We start from the raw sequence: 18205 nt of genomic DNA on the forward strand, positions 1-18205 counted from the left end.
AGAGGGTGATCTAGTGAGCCCGCATGTGATCAAGATGATCGGGTACATGCAAGCTTTGGATCGGTTGGGCTTCCCACTTGGGGACGAGTTGTCCACAGATACAAATTTGGGTTCTCTTCTAGATAGCTATGGGACATTCATCTCGAGCTACCATATGCATGGGATGGAAAAGAAGCTCACTGAATTGCATGGGATGCTCAAGGTGGCAGAGCAGGATATCAAGAAAGGTACACATTGTCAAGTGTTGATGGTACATAATCGGCTAAGTTCAAGAAGAGTTGGTCCAAGAAAAAGGCTAAGGCAAAGGGCAAGGAGAAGGAGGCAACTCCAACTACCGCCGCTGCGCCTAAGTCAGGGAGTGCCTCGAAGACTGTTTGCTTTCATTGCAAGGAACCCGGACACTAGAAAAGTGTAACATCCCAAAATTCTAAATTTTGGAATGTTATATTAATTAAGTAATAATGATTGCTTGTGTGATTTGTGTGTGAAATTGAGTGGAATTTGAAACTTTTAGAAAGTTAAATGAGAGGGAATAAAAGGACTTTCCCAAACATTCATTCTTGCTTTTGGTTCCATGGAATTCAAAATTTAAATTCAAATCAAACCCTAGAGTGAAGATAACATGACTTCTTCCATTTGAAATAAAAAGGGGTTTTTGGAAGATTTGATTTCATTTGAAACTATTTCAGACTCATAAGCTTTATGCCACTCAAGGATTTTCATGAGAGAAGATATATGACTTCTTAAAATTTTATGAAATAGAGTGGGGAGTAATGAGTACCAATTTCAAAACTTATTTGGAGCACTCTATGGAATTTTCTCTTTTCGGTTGGAATTTCAAATCATCTCAAAATTCTCTGAATATAAATACCAAGTGAAGGAAACATGACGCTTCAAAATTCAGAGAAGCTTTGAGAAGTATTTTAATAAAGAAAATAGAAAACTATTTGCCAAAGATTTGAAAATCAAATTCAAATCCAATTTGAAGTTATTAAAAAAATATTTTTATTTATTTGCTTATGAAAAATAGTTCATATTTTTCTTTGTTTTATTCTAATAATTTTGATATATTTCTTGTCTAGAAAAAAATTATCTTGATTTTTATTTTCCGACTTTTACTCTCTGACTTATAAGAAAAAAGGGCCAGCCGCGCTAGGCCAGCGCCAACCAACTGGCCCAACAGCAGTTTCGGCCCGCGGCCTGCCTTCCCCGACCGAAGTGGTACGCCCGTACGCCTCCACCTCTCGCTCGCCTTTGCAGTAGTTAACAGGCAGGGCCCACCTGTCAGTTTCTTCTTCCCCACGTCGAGGCAGGACTCCTGCCCGAGCACGACGCCGAGCACCGCCGTTCAAATCCTCCCGGGGTGCTGTCTCCATGACCCCTCACGCAAGCCAGGACCCCTATATAAATCCCTGGACACCCCTCGTCCGATTCCCAACAAAATCCCTCTCTTTTCCCTCGGGATCGCGTACACCAAGCTCACAAAGTTCGCCGGCGCCGCCGCAACTCTGCCGTCTCGCCCCACGCCTTTCCGACGCTGCAGCCAAGCACGCACACCACCATCGCCTTCCCCTCTTCATGCCGCTTCTCCCCTACCTTGCAACAATGCCAGAGGACCACCGGAGTAGGCACCACGACCATGCCCGAGATGCCGCGACCTCCTTCTTCGACGACGTCGACGCCCACCACCGCGGTAAGCCGTCTCTCCCTCTCGTCCGTCCGATCTAGAATAGACCGCTGAGATTAGATCTAATTGTTTTTTATTTTTTCGAACCGGTATGCACTAAGTAGTGAATGTTCCCTGTTTTAGATATGCAGCGAACGGTTTTCATCCAGTAGAGATTTGACACGTGGCCAGGGACTTATTTGTAGATTGTTTTTTATATTAGTCCCTGATTTTCATACCCTCACAACTTTTCAACCGTTTGTCCAAATTCAGTGAATCCAACACCAAATTCTTCATCATGCTCCCATCTATCCAGAGCACTTATAAAAAAAACTTTTTGAAATTTTAAAATTTGAATTAGATCAGATTCAAATTTAAACTTGTTATGGATATAACTTGAGTTTGATAACTCCGATTTAATTGATTCTTTTTGCAAATCAGCTCTTGACATGTACTTTCTGTTAAGATCAAAATCACATAATTTTGCTACTATTAAAAATATGTTTTCGTCTAGAAGCTTTATTTGATGGTTTTGAAGTTTTTTGAAGTATTTTCTCGTTCGTTTGGATCTTTGAGTGATTGCTTATGTGTGCAAATAATTGCTTGCTTACGATAGATTGATCGGAGTATGACAAGTAGAACTACTAGAAATTATTGGTGCGAAGAATCTTCATCAATCGTATAAGGAAAGTTCACACCTTGATCATACTTTTCTATACCCAGTTTTTACTATGCATTAGTTCACCCTTACAAATTTGCATGAGTAGGATCGGGAATTGGGCTTTGCTATGTAGTTCATGAGGTAGGAACCTATGATCCTTGAAACACCCTGGGATTATTCGTTATGTCATATATTTCTTAGCCATGCTAGTAGATGGGGATTGGCATGTGTGATTCATGAAAGAAGAGAGAGATAATAATTAAGGGTAACTTTAAGGTGGAAACATTAACACACATCTGGGTGGAGTGGTTGGGGCACCCTGGAGAAACCAGTGGCTTACCCGAGCACCTGGAGAAACCAGTGCTTGCCCAAGGGGATCCCGGAGGACCCGTGAGATCACCCTATGGAATGCCACCCATGCTCAAAGGGATCATACGATATTTCATGCCTAGAAACTTTCATGTGCAGCCACAAGGCATTATGGGCTCTGGCATAGTTGAGTAAGTTATGGGAAACCTTTCCATGATAGGCTAGCAGATGTAGGGGAATTGTAGATGTACCGACCTATCTATCGGTTAAGGGGACCTCTTCAGCAAGACTATGTCTCGATCATCCGATTCTCAAACCAGGCAGTGCGAGGAATTTAACGGAGGAGATCGAGTCTTGTGGGGAAAAGTGCGCAAACCTCTGCAGGGTGTACAAACTAATCATGATTAGTCGTGTCCCCAGTTATGGACAACTTTGAGTATCTAGAAGTGGATTATTGGTTGATCTCATCACGTTACTTAATTAATGAACTGGGTTATTAATGTTTTGGGAATTTTGGGTTTGAGTTGGAGGAACCTTCTCAATATTGGCATAAACTTGGTAGTAAAATAAAATTTATTCCTTTGTTGTAGGAAAAAATTAGCTTTATGCAAAATTAAACTTAGAGCCTCCACCAGCCAAATATGCATATAGAGATAGACATTTTCATCATTATTCTATGGTGTGAAATTGCGAGTACATTCAGTGTACTGACCTACATGGCAATGTCTCATGTTGCAGGAATCATACGACGAGTAAGTGATACGTTAGGGTTACGATGTCTACACTCCACATTTTGATGTTACTTCCGCTATATGGATTGAGGTAATAGTATTTATGTTACTTTTTACATGTGATTGCACTCTTTTATAAATCCTCGAGTACTGTGTGTGTCAGCATACCGATCTAGGGATGGCACTTAAGCATAGAGACTCGATCCATTTGGGTCGGGTCGCTACAAAAAGGAACTGTAGGAAGTGGCTTGCCGAGAAGGGCAAGAAGACTGGAAGTATGACTTCTTCAGGTACACTTGTTGTATATGTTATAGACATTTATCTTTGTTAAGGCATATCTCTCTCGATGTAGTTTTGGTGATTGATGACAATATGTTGTCACATCCCTAGCTTCTGGTGCTGCCTAGTGTTTGCATCTTGCTTGCATCATGTTTAAATTTCTGAAAGTTGAATTGGGGAAAGCTGAAAGCCTTAGAAATCATTTTAATAAAGGGGCAAGCATCCTAAAATTGTAATCAGTGAATCCAAAATACCCTAGAAATAGTTCTAAGAATTTTGGAAAGAGTTATAAATCAAACCAAAATTTTGGAACATTTCTAAGGAATTATTTGGGCTCTGATTTTAAATCAATATTTTATTTGGATTTGGATTTATATTCTTAACATATGGAATATAATTTCAAATAACTCTGAATGAGTTTATGTGCTTTTGGATAACTCCACTGTGCAACATATAAATATTCAGGGGATTTTTGTCACTGGTTTTGGATTTGTTTTATTTGAAAATAGTGGCAAAAGAGACTAAATAAAACAAAAAACAAAAGGAAAATAAAATAGAACACAACTTACCTGGCGCTCTAGCCCACCTAGCGGCCCATCTGAGCTGGCCGGCCTAGCCCACCTCCTCCACTCTATCGTCTTCCTCCCCCTCGCCCCGAAGCAGCTCGGTGGCGAGCGCCGACTCCGTCCTGGCCACCTCCTGCTTGCCACCGAGGCGCCCTCGATGCGTCTCGAGACGCCCCGCAGCCCCCTCTATCTCTCCCCTCGCTCTCTGTTCTCTGTCAACCTCTTTCCCCTCCTCTGCTTCCTCTTCTGAGCGCGCCCGAGAGCACCGCCGTGGACCACCGCAACCACCGCCTCTCCCTCCTCCCCTTGAGCAGTCCAGGAGCTCCGAATCATCGCCATAGCCCTCTCCGTCGACTCAGGTGACCGGAAGAGCCCCGACGCGTCGTCCTCGACCTCATCTTCTTCCTCGGCCATGGGAGATCGCAGCCGGGATTCCGGCGCCGTCAAGCCTTCCTCGAGCACGCTGACCCTCTCCCCGTCCTCCCTGTGAGCTACTGCATCTTCCTCCCTCTCTCGTCTCTCTGCTTTTGCGCCCCAGCTAGCTTCACCGCCGTGCTCGAACCTCGCCGCCACCGTGCCATGTCGCTGCCGCGGCCAGAGCTACCTCCGCCCGCTTTTGAGCATGTCACCATTCTCACCGTGCTCTCAGGAGCCGAACGCACGCACCAGCTCCTTCTCCTGTGCACCGCAGCGTCGTCCTCACCGACGCCGAACTCTGGCCGCCGCCTTGCTCGCCGCCGGCGCTGCTCCCGGCCACCCTGCGGCCTCTCGTACGGTCCTTTGGATGCGGACGAGCAAGAGCTACTCCCCGGTGCCCTTAGCTCGCCAAACCACCACCCGTAGCTCAAATCCGAGCCGAGCCGCCATCGTTTTGGTCGCCGCCGGCAAGGCTCCGGCGACTGCCGACGTGGCCGTCATTAGCGGCTAATCGCACCTCTAATTAACCTCCAGTGAAACAGACATCCGGGCCCCACCGCCTAACTGACCGGCTAACTAAATAAGATTAAGTTTAATCTAATTCTAGTGGGCCCACATATCAGTTTTGACTATGCTGATGTGGCCGTTGACCCGACCCCACATGTCTGTGACTCTAGCCAGCGCTGTGTCACTGACCTACGGGTCCCACCGGTCAGGTTTGACCCGGGCAGCCCTGTTGACCCTGCTGACATCACCCTGACGCATTGCTGACGCAATAAGTCATTTCTGGGTTAAAAATAATTCAGAAAATTCCAGAAAATAGTATAAACTTCAGAAAATCATAGAAAATAATCTATAACTCCAAATGAAATAGTTTATATATGAAAAATGATTAGAAAAATCCAAAGAATCTGAATATGGCATTTTCATGCATGTTTGAACAAGTTAACCTCACTGAATAGGACAATTCATGATTATAGAATAAATGGTAATTAGTTTTGGAGTTGGAATTTGCTATAGGTTTGAATTCCACTTCAATGAACATGACTAACTGTTGCATTAGGTCAATTCAGTACTTTAATATGACATATCATTCATATGATTGTGCATTGCATTGATTGTGGTTCCTTTTGTGTTTGCCGGTGGTTGCTCCCCCCTCAGTAGACGTATGTTTCGGCGATATGATCGATGACACCGATGAAGAGTTATACTATCTCCAGAAGTGCCAGGAAAGCAAAACCCCCTTGTTCATTCTGATACAATCCCACTCTCTCGCTCCTGCTCTCTTTTACTGCATTCGGACAACACCGATTCAACTGTTACATGCTGCGGTAGTTGAACCCTTTCCTCTGCATGACCTGTCATTGCCACAGTAAATAGATGAAACCCACTAGCATGAGCAGGAGTTGTTTGAGCCCTATTGTGCCTACTCATTCATGCTTGTTTGTCATGCCTACTACTGCTTAGAGTTGAGTCAGGTCTGATTCATCGGGGATGAATTGGAATGTGGTGAACATGTCCTACCATTGAGAGCTAAGTGTGTGAACACGATTTGGTAAAGGTAGCGGTGAGAGGCCATGTAGGAGTACATGGTGGGTTGTCTCATCGCAGCCGTCCTTAGGAACTGAGTTCTGTGTTTGTGATCCATGAACAGCTACTACCACGCATTGGAATGCTTAAGTGCCCCTCTCGACTTATTAATCAACCTGATCTCTGTCCAGGAGTTGCAACTAGTTTCTGGTGTTTGTAGGTAGTGTTAGTAGTCTACCAAGTGGCACCCGGTACAGGTGGGCTTGGGACAGACTAGGCACAGTGGCACGGTGTACCAAGTGGCACCCGGATGGTGGGCTTGGGAACCCTGCTCACATCGTTTGGGGCCGTGAGCGACACCCCGGCCGGATCTCCTTGCGGATGGAACCCGAATAGGTGATAAACCTGGACTAGAGACTTGTTGGTTAGTCAGGTCGTGGCCGACTCCCTCGCCAGGCTTCCGCTTGAAGGTTGCCGAGATACATGATGTGTACATGGTGGTAAGTGGCGAGAGCGTGTGTGAAGAAGTACACCCCTGCAGGGTTATCATTATCTATTCGAATAGCCGGATTCCTCGGATATGGAAACTTGGACCCCTTGCATAGTTCATAGACAAGTGAAAGTTGATACTCTAAAATGCGCAAGATAAGCGTGAGTGCTATGGATGGCGTTCTCGTAGGGAGACGGGAGCGGATCCATAGTGGTGTATTGATATGGTGAATATCTGGACTCGTGTGCGCCACCTCAAAAGAGTTACTTGCAGTCATAGTTTAGGTTAGCCACTGAGTCAAAGCTGGCTTGCTGCAGTCAAACTCCACCACCCCCTTTGTTGATACTGATGCATATGTAGCTAGTTCTGATGTAAGTCTTGCTGAGTACATTTGTACTCACGTTTGCTTAATTTATGTTTTGTAGAGAGACTTCAGTCTCGCTAGTAGTTCCACGTGGACTTCAACATTTAGCTTGTTACCTCAGCTACGATCTTGTGCCCTCGGCAGGATCTGGTAGATAGTCAGGCTTCTCAGCCTTTTTCATTTGTAGATGTCTGTACTCAGACATGTTAAGCTTCCGCATGTGCTTTGACTTGTATGCTCTGAATGTTGGGTCATAAGACACATGTTTGTATTATCTGGCTCTTCGGGGCCTAATGAATAAATATTCCGAGTCGTAGAGTCTTGTTGTGATGCCATGTTGTATTGCACATATTGAGCATATTTTGTGTATGATTGAAATGCTTGGTATGTGTGGGATCCGACAACCTAGTTGTTTAGCCTTGGTAGCCTCTCTTATGGGGAAATATAGTCTTGTGCTTCCATGAGCCATAGTAGTCCGCTACAGCCCGGTTCACCGGAGTCCTGCTAGCCCATCACTACTGCTCCGGAACACTTGACCGGCCGGCATGTGATTCACTTCGTTCCTGTGTCTGTCCCTTCGGGGAAATGTCACGCGGTGACATCCGGAGTCCTGCCTAGCCTGCTACAGCCTGGGTTCCCGGAGTCCTGTTAGCCCAGTGCTACAATCCGGATTCACACGCTGTTGACCGACATGCTCGATGTTGATTCATGTATGCATGTTCCCGTAAGTCAGTGCCACTTTGGGTTCACGACTAGTCATGTCGGCCCGGGTTCTCTGTCATATGGATGCTAGCGACACTATCATATATGTGAGCCAAAAGACGCAAACGGTCCCAGGCCATGGTAAGGCGACACCCGTGGGAATATCATGCGTGAGGCCGCAAAGTGATATGAGGTGTTACAGGCTAGATCGGTGTGACTTAGAATCGGGGTCCTGACAGCTTTGGTATCAGAGCCTGACTGCCTGTAGGATTACCAAGCCAAACTGGTTGAAGTTGAGTCTAGAAATGCTTTAGTTATATATGGGAATGGATTGTGGGAAGGAGCGTAAGGCTCTTTTTACTCCTTATCCTCATGACCTTCTGATCTGAGTCATCTTATCTTTTCTACAGGGTTAAGAACTAGGCTTTTCTTCTATCTCTCAGGATGACGTGTTACTAAACCGTAGTTGCCTAGGATTGTTGAGTTCAAGCCTCAGTTCAGTTCCTACTACTTCCATATGTTCATAGCTGGCCTCAGAACCTTGATATTGCGATGTTGAGTGGTTATGCCACCATTTTTGCAGGATGTCTCAAATCTTTTCGAGCATTTACAGCCGTTATGCTGTCCGAGTCATTCCAGGTTTCTAAATAATCTGATGCATTTGAAAATCCTTCCTCCGTTCCCGATGTCCTTTTGGTCAGAATAAGCACACTAGCCAATGAGTTGAGGTACTCTGTTGCCTTGACATATATGTTGGAGCTATTATTATGACCCTAGGTGTCTTAGAGAGTCACCTAGTAATCTAGCAATGCTTTGTATTCCCGGTGTGATGATTCTGGCCATTATTCTCGAAAGCACCCCATGATGCCATTTAGTAGTAGAAATTCTACTCCTGGGTTTCTGAGCCCAAAACTCACCCTACTTACTTCATGTTGATAGTGTTTGTTAGCTCCTTTAGGATATTAGTAACCTTGCGATAGTCCTCGAGGTCCGTGGTATTTCCTTCTTCCAAATACCATGAACCATTAAGGAAGAAGTTCTTTGAACCAAAAGATCACCATTAGAGTACTGCTGAGGAGTTCTCCATTAATAATTGTGATTCTGCCAGTTCTACCTTTCTGCATGGGTTATCCGGAAGAAATATGTTGAACTCGTTCGACATACTAATCTATGCATCCACAACTCAAAAAGTTTGCGGACTAATCGTGTGCTTTGTGCATTTCAGAGTTTCATCCTTTGGCACGAGACGATTTCTTTCCCCTCGGAGTGTTATTCAAGACGGTGTAGCTCTTTCGTTTCTCTTTTGGTGGACTAGTTTCGTAGGAGGCACCGTCCTATCAAGAGGGGGTATACTTTGGTAAGGCTAGGGTGGAATCAACACATATAGATCCTTTTCACACCCTCTGAGCCTTTCCGCTTCAATGGAGAGCTCATTTCCCTTCCTTTGTGCTTGTTTTGGGTCCCAGCGGTAGTACCGCGGGTCCCAGCGGTAGTACCGCTCAAGAGCCATAGGCTGCAGTACCGCTCGGTAGCGGTAGTACCGCCTGTGGGTCCTCACCGTAGTACCGCTGCGGCACCAGGCTCCTACCGCGTCGATTCGAGGGGGTCGCCTCTCGTTTCGGATTGTGCGGCACTAAGCAGTAGCAGTAGATGCGGTAGTGCCGCTCAAGAGCGGTAGTACCGCCATACCACCGCGGTAGTACCGCACAGTGGTCCGAATGGCAGTACCGCATGGGGGAGCGGTAGTACCGCAGTCCCAGTGGTAGTACCGTTGCCCTCAGCGGTAGTACCGCCCTCTGCGGGGCTGTTCAGGGGGGTAACAGTTGGATTGTTCCCCCCACTATATAAGGGGGTCTTCTTCCCCAAAGTTGACTCACCTCTTCCCCCAAAGCTCCATTAATGCTCCAAGCTCCATTTTCGCCCGATCTCTCTCCCTAGCCAATCAAACTTGTTGATTTGCTCGGGATTGGTTGAGAAGGCCCCGATCTACACTTCCACCAAGAGAAATTTGATTCCACCACTAATCCCTAGGGGATCTTGTTATTGTTGGGTGTTTGAGCACCCTAGACGATTTAGGTCACCACGGAGCCATAGTCCATTGTGGTGAAGCTTCGTGGTGTTGTTGGGGCCTCCGATTAAGTTGTGGAGATTGCCCCAACCTTGTTTGTAAAGGTTCGGTAGCCGCCTCCAAGGGCACCAATAGTGGAATCACGACATCTCGCATTGTGTGAGGGCGTGAGGAGAATACGGTGGCCCTAGTGGCTTCTTGGGGAGCATTGTGCCTCCACACTGCTCCAATGGAGACACACTTCCCCTCAAAAGGAAGGAACTTCGGCAACACATCCTTGTCTTCACCGGCTCCACTCTTGGTTATCTCTTACCCTTCCTTGTGCAAGCTTATTTGTGTTACTTCCCTTGCTTGCTTGTGTGCTTGTTGTTGTTGCATCATATAGGTTGCCCACCTAGTTGCACATCTAGACAACCTACTTTGATGTAAAGTTTAATTTGGCAAAGAAAAGCTACAAATTTTAGTTGCCTATTCACCCCCTCTAGTCAACTATATCGATCCTTTCAATTGGTATCAGAGCCTCGTCTCTTTACTAAGGACTTCACCGTCTGAAGAGTATGGTTGACACCATAGACGGTGTGGAGGAGCACTCCGGTGTGAATCCTTTCTCGTGTACGGGCGATGGGGAAACCGCGGTCTCTCGTGAGGAATTCAATGTGGCCTTGGAAACATTGAAAACCTCCATGAAGACCGAGGTTGAATGCATATTTAATAAATTCATAGAAGGGCTTAAACTATCCACCGCACCTTTGAAAGTGGGTGATCCCATTAACAAGGTGACGGATGCTAACTCCGACAAGGGGGATGCTATTAGTGAAAAAGCTCCTTCACCTAGTGGTATGAATGGCACTGGAACCTTTGCCCATGTGGAACCTCCACGTGTGTATGGTGGACCGATTCCCTCTACTCATTTGAATCATGCCGGTCCTTCCCCTAAGATTGTGAAAAATGAGGACTTTGATTCTTGGGTCTATCGGTTTAAGCGTCATTTAAATCAAGTGAATACTAATCTTTGGAGAATCATTGAAGAAGGTTTCTATCCACATGACCGAAGCAACTTCACTCCAAGAGAAGCCGTGGATAATCAATTCAATGAGAATGCTCTCTTCATCATCCAAGATGCAATTACACCCGAAGATCTTCACCTCCGGCCCTACACCATAGCCAAAGATGCATGGCACCAAGTTGTTTCTCTCTACTGGGGAAGTACAAGCATTCAACGCTCCAACTATGAAGTGGTGCAAGATGAAGCCGATGAGTTTGCAATGAAGGAAGATGAAGAACCTCGTGAGCTTTATCAAAGAGTAACCAAACTCGCGGTTTCACTCTGAGATCATGAGAGCAAGGACACGGATGACAATTGGATCAAGCACAAATTCCTCAAGGCAATGATGCCTTACCATAAGGCTATGTCCTCCATCATTCGTCAAAGGCCGGACTTCCACACTTTGTCCTCAAGTGAAGTCTTGGATGAGTTTGTGGCTATGAGCATCTTGGACAAGACCGCCGACAATGCGGTGCTTCGCTCTCAAAGGGCAAAGAAGCCCAACCTTGCATTGAAGGCCAAGGTTTGTGATGAAGAAGAAGAAGAAGAGGAAGAAGAGGAAAGCAACCACGGAGATACAAAGTATGCCTATCATGAACACATGGCTCTTGCTTCAAGGCAATTTTGGAGCAAGAAAAACTCAAGGACAAACTTCAACAAGAACAACTCAAGTGGCACGAAGAGCAAGCAATGTGTGAGGACTTGCTATAATTGTGGCAATGTGAGCCACTTTGTTGCGGAGTGCCCGTATGAGAAGAGGGAAGACAATGGTGGCAAGCTCATCCGAAAGGACAAAGCCAAGTCTTTCCCAAACAAGAGCAACTTCACCAAGAAGACCCCTCACAAGGTGTTGGTGGTTCAAGAAGAGTACCATGATGATGATGATGATGAAGAAGATGGTGAGTCGGTTGCCATGGCCTCCGTTGCCATTGCAACAACTCCACGAGTGTCTCTCTTCGACTCACCCAATGAGAACATCACCGCCAAGTGCCTCATGGCTAAAGCCACCAACAAGGTAACCCCCAACATCAAAACTACCATCATTAATAATCCTTCCTTGATGGATTGCATTGATGAATATGAGGGATCTAATGTGGAGGAAAATGAGTTTGAGTCCTTTATGGGTAAACTCAAGGGTAAATCCAAGAAGCATTTCGTTGCTCTCTTGGAGCAACTTGGTGAAGCCAATGACATGATCGAGGTTCACGAAGATACTATCTCCAAGATGGAGGGGCATAGTCGTGACTATGTCGATGAGATTTCGGATCTTTCCAATGCTCTTGAGGGAGAGCATGGTATTCGTTTGGCTCTTGAGGAGTCACACAACATTGATCACGCTAAGTTAAAGAAAGATTTTGATCATGCTCTTGTTGTTTCTCGTGTGCTAAACTCCGAGAAGGCCAAGCTTGGGGTTGATCTTGCTAGACTCAAAGAGGGGTTTGACCTACTTGACAAGGCTCACAAGGTCTTGAAGGGTGCTCATGCTAGCCTCAAAGAGTCTCATGATCAACTTCAAGTAAAGCTAACCAAGGAGAAAGCCACTTTTCCTCGTATGATGTTAATTGATAATGCAAATGCTACTAACCCATGTTGTGAGCACGTGCATCTTTTTCAGGAGAACACTAAGTTAAAGGTGCAACTTGAGAAAGGTCTTGTGTCTTGCATACAAGGCGAGAAGAACCTCAACGACCTTTTGACCAACCAAAAGGGAGTTGTGGCCAAGGAAGGGATTGGGTACGTGCCCAAGTCCAAGAACAAGAAGAAGAATGACAATGCCAAACGACCTCCTCCTCTCAAGCAAACCTTTGTGAAGGAGGGAGAGGGTGCTACTAAGGATAAGGAGAAGAACACCGTGAGGGGTAGTGATGCCAAGAAGGGCAACGCTTCCCTTCCCAACAAAGTTGGCGACTTTAACCCTTCTTATGCGTTGTGCCGTGCTAGAGATGGGCATGTTTATGCCAAATTTGTTGGTTCTCCTTATGAGTACATTGAATGGTCTATTTGAGTTCCTAAGACCCTTGTTACTAACATCAAAGGACCCATTACAAAATGGGTACCTAAAACCAAGCATTGATCTCTTGTAGGTGTTTGCTTCCGGTGGGGGTTCATGGTTGCTCGATAGTGGAGCTACTAATCATATGACTGGAAGCAAGGACTTCGTGGTGGACGTGCAGAAGATTCCATCCATGCCCACCAACATCGAGTGGGGTGACGCCTCGTCCTCTAAGGTATTGGGACTCGGCAAGGTTGTCATTTCTCATGATATTACGATCGAGAAGGTCATGCTTGTTGAGTCCCTTGCATACAATTTACTTTCCGTTCATCAACTAGCACTCATGGGTTTTGCCACCTTCTTTGATGTTGATACCGTGGCTCTCTTGTGGAGCAAGACTCTTAAAGTAGCCTTTGTTGGGCATGTCGAAAACGGTCTCTGTGTGATCAACTTTTCGGAGCGACTCACTAAGACCGCGACATGCCTAATGGCTAAAGTTGACGTGGGATGGCTTTGGCACCGCCGTCTTGCCCATGTCAACATGAGATCTTTGCAAAGTCTTCTCAAGGGGGACCATGTCCGTGGACTAACAAATGTTTGTTTTGCCAAAGATCGTGCTTGCAGTGCTTGTATCGAAGGAAAGCTACATGAAAAGGCTCACCCTCCCACAACTATCATTTTCTCGAAGAGGCCTTTGGAGCTCCTTCACATGGATCTCTTTGGCCCCCCATCTTTTGATAGTCTTGAGGGTAGGAAGTATTGCTTGGTGATTGTGGATGATTATTCAAGATACACTTGGGTATATTTCTTCAAAAGGAAGAGTGAGACCCAACAAACCATCATCGACTTTGCAAATGAGGCTCAATGTTAACACAATGCAAAGATCTTGACGATAAGAAGTGACAACGGCACCGAGTTCAAGAACTACACCTTGGATGAGTTTCTTAGTGATGAGGGGATCAAGCATCAATATTCCTCACCATACACCCCTCAACAAAATGGTGTAGCGGAGAGGAAGAACCAGCCGTTGATGGATGCGGCAAGGACCATGATGACGGAGTTCAAGTCTCCATACAACTTTTGGGCCAAAGCCATCAACACCGCGTGTCATGCATCAAATCGGCTCTACCTCCGCAAAGGCTTGAACAAGACTCCATATGAGATACGCACCGGGAACAAGCCCAACCTCAAGTACTTCCGGGTGCTCGGGTGTAGGTGTTTCATTCTCAAGAAAGGTGTTCGTTTGTCTAAATTTGAGGCTAGAGCTCATTCGGGCATATTTGTTGGTTATGCTACAAACTCCCATGCTTACCGTGTCCTCAATAAGTCCACAGGACTTATTGAGGAGACATGTAACGTGGAGTTTGATGAGAATAATGGCTCCCAAGTGGAGCAAAGTGGCTCTTGTGATGTAGGTGATGAAATTCCTCCCCAAGCCATAATAAGAATGGGTGTTGGTTTTATCCTACCCATTGAGGAACCCCTTTTGGCTGAAGGAGAAGGACAATGCTCAACTCTTGTGGAGCCATCACCAAGCCAAGGCGCACATGCTTCCGAAGAACAAAGTGAAGGCCCTCAACCTCAAGAACAAGACCAAGGGCAAGGTCAATCCCAAGATGGTGTTGTAACATCAAGTGATGCCCAAGGTCAAGTTCTCTCCTCCGAGAAAGTTCAAGATCAAGAGCTCCTTCGAGATCAAGAACAAGCTCAAGACGGCGCTCAAGATGATCAAGTGACCTGTAACGCCCCAAGACCATTGCGCCAGGTGTCTTCCAGTTATTCGATGTTGTTGCCTTGTCATTCGCTTGCGTGTTGCATCTTGTCATGTCATCATGTGCATTGCATCATCATGTTTTCAAACTTGCATCCGTCCCGGCCTCCCCATTGCTTCCGTTGTCCGTTCTGAGTCCAGACACCCTTGCACGCGCCCACGACACGTCCGAAATATTACTTTATAAGTGACCAGAAAATGTTCTCAGATAGGGTTGTAAGTTGGCATGTGGTGTTTTTATGTTGTAGATAGGCCGCCTGCCAAGTTTCATCGCGTTCAGAGTTCGTTTGGTGCCCCAACAGATAACTATAGCGGCATTATAGTCGGTCAAACGTCGGACATTTTCGGTCTCCGAAAACTGCTGCTAGGCCCTCTCTCTCTTCTCTCCTCTCAGCCTCGCCACAACCCACCTAGTCCATCTACCTACCCCTCTTCGTGTCCAGAGCCGTCCGATGCGATCACACGGTCCGAAAACCCCTCTTTGCATAGTGCATCGACCCCTCGCGCGCGTCCAAAAATTGTCCCGGACCCGACCCGAGCAGTCGTGACCGTTGGGTCTGGATCATCCCCAAACATCTACAAAACATCTCCATTTTTCTTTTTGGTCTTCCTAGCCTATTTATTCGCGACTGTCCGATTACGATCGGAGGGACGAGGTAGCCCCTAAGCCTAGTCCACCTGCTATATATTCACCGGACCAAACTCTAGTCCAACCCTAAAACCTAGGGAGCCCGTCCGGTCGCGCCGCCGCCACATCTTCCTCGGGATCCCCATCGCCCCAATCGAGTGCCTCCTCTATTTTTCCTTGATCCAATCCCCTCCGCCTCCTCCTTCTGGCCTCAGTCTTGCATGAGCACCCCGCTGCCTCGTCACTGCCCCCACTGTCGACCCTGAGCCACTTCCCTCACCGGGGACCGAAGCCACCACCAGGCCGACCCCGTGCTCTCTCCCTTGTTCCTCCTCCCTCCATTTTTCCCTCCCGTGGCTTCCTCTGCCTCTCATCCATCCTCTCTCTTCTCTGTACAGGTGCTCCCCATGCCATGGAAGCCACCGCAGGCCTCCACCTCGACCAGCGCCACCATGGACCAGCGCCGCCGTCGAGCGCCATGGCTTCCACTTCAAGCTTCTGTGCCGCCCGGAGCTCCTCGAGACCAGCCGGATCCGTGTGCTACCTCGACTCCAGCCTGTCAGAGTCGCTTCACCGCGGCCTCCCCTGCCTCCATGGACGCGTCCAGCACCGGAACAACATCACTGCCTTGTTCCTTCTCCCCTGCAGCCATGGGCGCCTCAAGCTAGGGCTTGCCTTGCCGCCCTTGCAACCTCGTCCTCGCCTTCGCGCCTCAACCGGCCTCGTCGTCGCCGGGAACCCCATGCTGCCGCCGCCGCGCTAAATCACCTGCTCCACGCCAGGCTCGGCTTCCTCTCGTCTTCAGCAAAACCAGAACGCCGAGGCCCTCCTCTTCTTCTGATCCGGTGCCGCCCCTACCGAGCTCGACGACCACTACCTGCAGGCCTCCCCATCGTTCCCAGCGCTGCCTACTCTCGCCGGCGACCGCAGGTTCACCTCAGGCTGCCGTGTCCCGACCATCTCCCTGTCGTCTCTCCCTTCTTCCCGTCCGCGTTTTCCCCTCTGAATTTCTTCTCTGTCTTTTCTTCAGGCAACAGCTGCAGCCATGGCCTTGTAGCACGTTTCCCTGCTCGGAGATCCGATCCGCACCTCCCCTAGTAGGATCTGGACCCAGGCGCCTCCCCGCGCCATCCCGTTGTTCCCCACGCTCGCTGAAGCCCTCAGCGCCGCCGTGCCTGCTTCCTGTCGAGCAGAGGAGGAAGGCACCTCTGTCTTGAGCCGTTCGAGCGCATGTCGCGCATGTTGACCGCTCGGCCTCCAAGGCCCAGACAGCGCCAGGAAGGCCCAGCCTCCTCCGCGGCCTGCCCGCGCCGCCAACACCCACCTGGGCCTTAGCCCATGGTGAGGCCCCCAACGCATCCTTTGTTTTTTTATTTCTCTCTACTGGCCCATTATGCTTCATATCCGGCCCGCAGTTATATTTTTTTTCTACTGCTCCGAATTTGCTTTTATTCCAGTAAAACAGTTTTGCAGAAACCCCCCCAAGCATCATGCATTTAATAACTGTTGAACCGTGCATCGGACTAAAACAAACTTAATATGAAAGTTGCTTAGAATTTTGTGTAGTTTCATAATATGTCTTTTTCATCCATATCTAAAATGTTTAAAATGCTGTTGGTTTAAATTTGCTTAAATAACTTGCTAAAATGATTTAATTCATAACTATTTAACCGTAACTCGGTTTGTAACAAACTTTATATGTAAATGGGGTGGAAAAATGCCTAGTTTAACATGGTGACTTTACTTTGCATGTTTAACAACTCTAAATTATGATTTAGGAAGAACAGTACCAAACCTAAAATATTGCACATGAGGTTTTTCCGGACTTGTTGTTTGTTGTTCCGGCCTCATTTAAACTTGCCTAGATAGGTAGTTTTCCATTTGCTCCACCTCTTGCCATGTTAATCAACATTTAATATTGTTGGGTACATAAACGGGAGAGAACTAAATAATTGTTGTGGTGTTTTGTCAATATGCAACTCATTGCATATTGATCTCCACTTAATTTGTAGTGTTGTTTGTTGCACTTTGCCATGCCATGCTTCATTAAACCGGACATGCATCATACTTGGTTGTGCATCATGCCATGTTTATGTGATGGGGTTTGCTTCTTTCCGGTGTTGGTTCTTCGGGTTAGTTCCGTTAATGTCGTGTTTGTGAGGATCCGTTCGACTACGTCCATTTGTCTTATTCATGGACTCGTTCTTCTTCCTTGCGGGATCTCAGGCAAGATGACCATACCCTCGAAATCACTTCTATCTTTGCTTGCTAGTTGCTCGCTCTAATTGGTATGCCGCGATACCTACCACTTGCTATATCATGCCTCCCATTTTTGCCATGTCAAGCCTCTAACCCACCTTTCCTAGCAAACCGTTGTTTGGCTATGTTACCGCTTTGCTCAGCCCCTCTTATAGCGTTGCTAGTTGCAGGTGAAGATGAAGTTTGTTCGATGTTGGAATATGGATATGTTGGGATATCACCATATCTCTTGTTTATATTAATGCATCTATATACATGGTAAAGGGTGGAAGGCTCGGCCTTATGCCTGGTGTTTTGTTCCACTCTTACCGTCCTAGTTTTCGTCATACCGGTGTTATGTTGCTTGATTTTGCGTTCCTTACACGGTTGGGTGTTATGGGGACCGCTTGACATTTCGCTTTGAATAAAACTCCTCCAGCAAGGCCCAACCTTGGTTTTACCATTTGCCACCTAGCCTTTTTCCCTTGGGTTCTGCAAACTCAAGGGTCATCTTATTTTAACCCCCCAGGCCAGTGCTCCTCTGAGTGTTGGTCCGAACTGAGCTGCCTGCGGGGCCACCTCGGGGAAACTTGAGGGTTGGTTTTACTCATAGCTAGTCTCATACGGTATTGCCCTGAGAACAAGATACGTGTGAATCCTATCGGGATTTGTCGGTACATCGGGTGGCTTTGCTGGTCTTGTTTTACCATCGTCGAAATGTCTTGTAACCGGGATTCCGAGACTGAT

Source organism: Triticum aestivum, chromosome 6A (assembly GCF_018294505.1).
Source record: "Triticum aestivum cultivar Chinese Spring chromosome 6A, IWGSC CS RefSeq v2.1, whole genome shotgun sequence".
Taxonomy (NCBI): Eukaryota; Viridiplantae; Streptophyta; class Magnoliopsida; order Poales; family Poaceae; genus Triticum; species Triticum aestivum.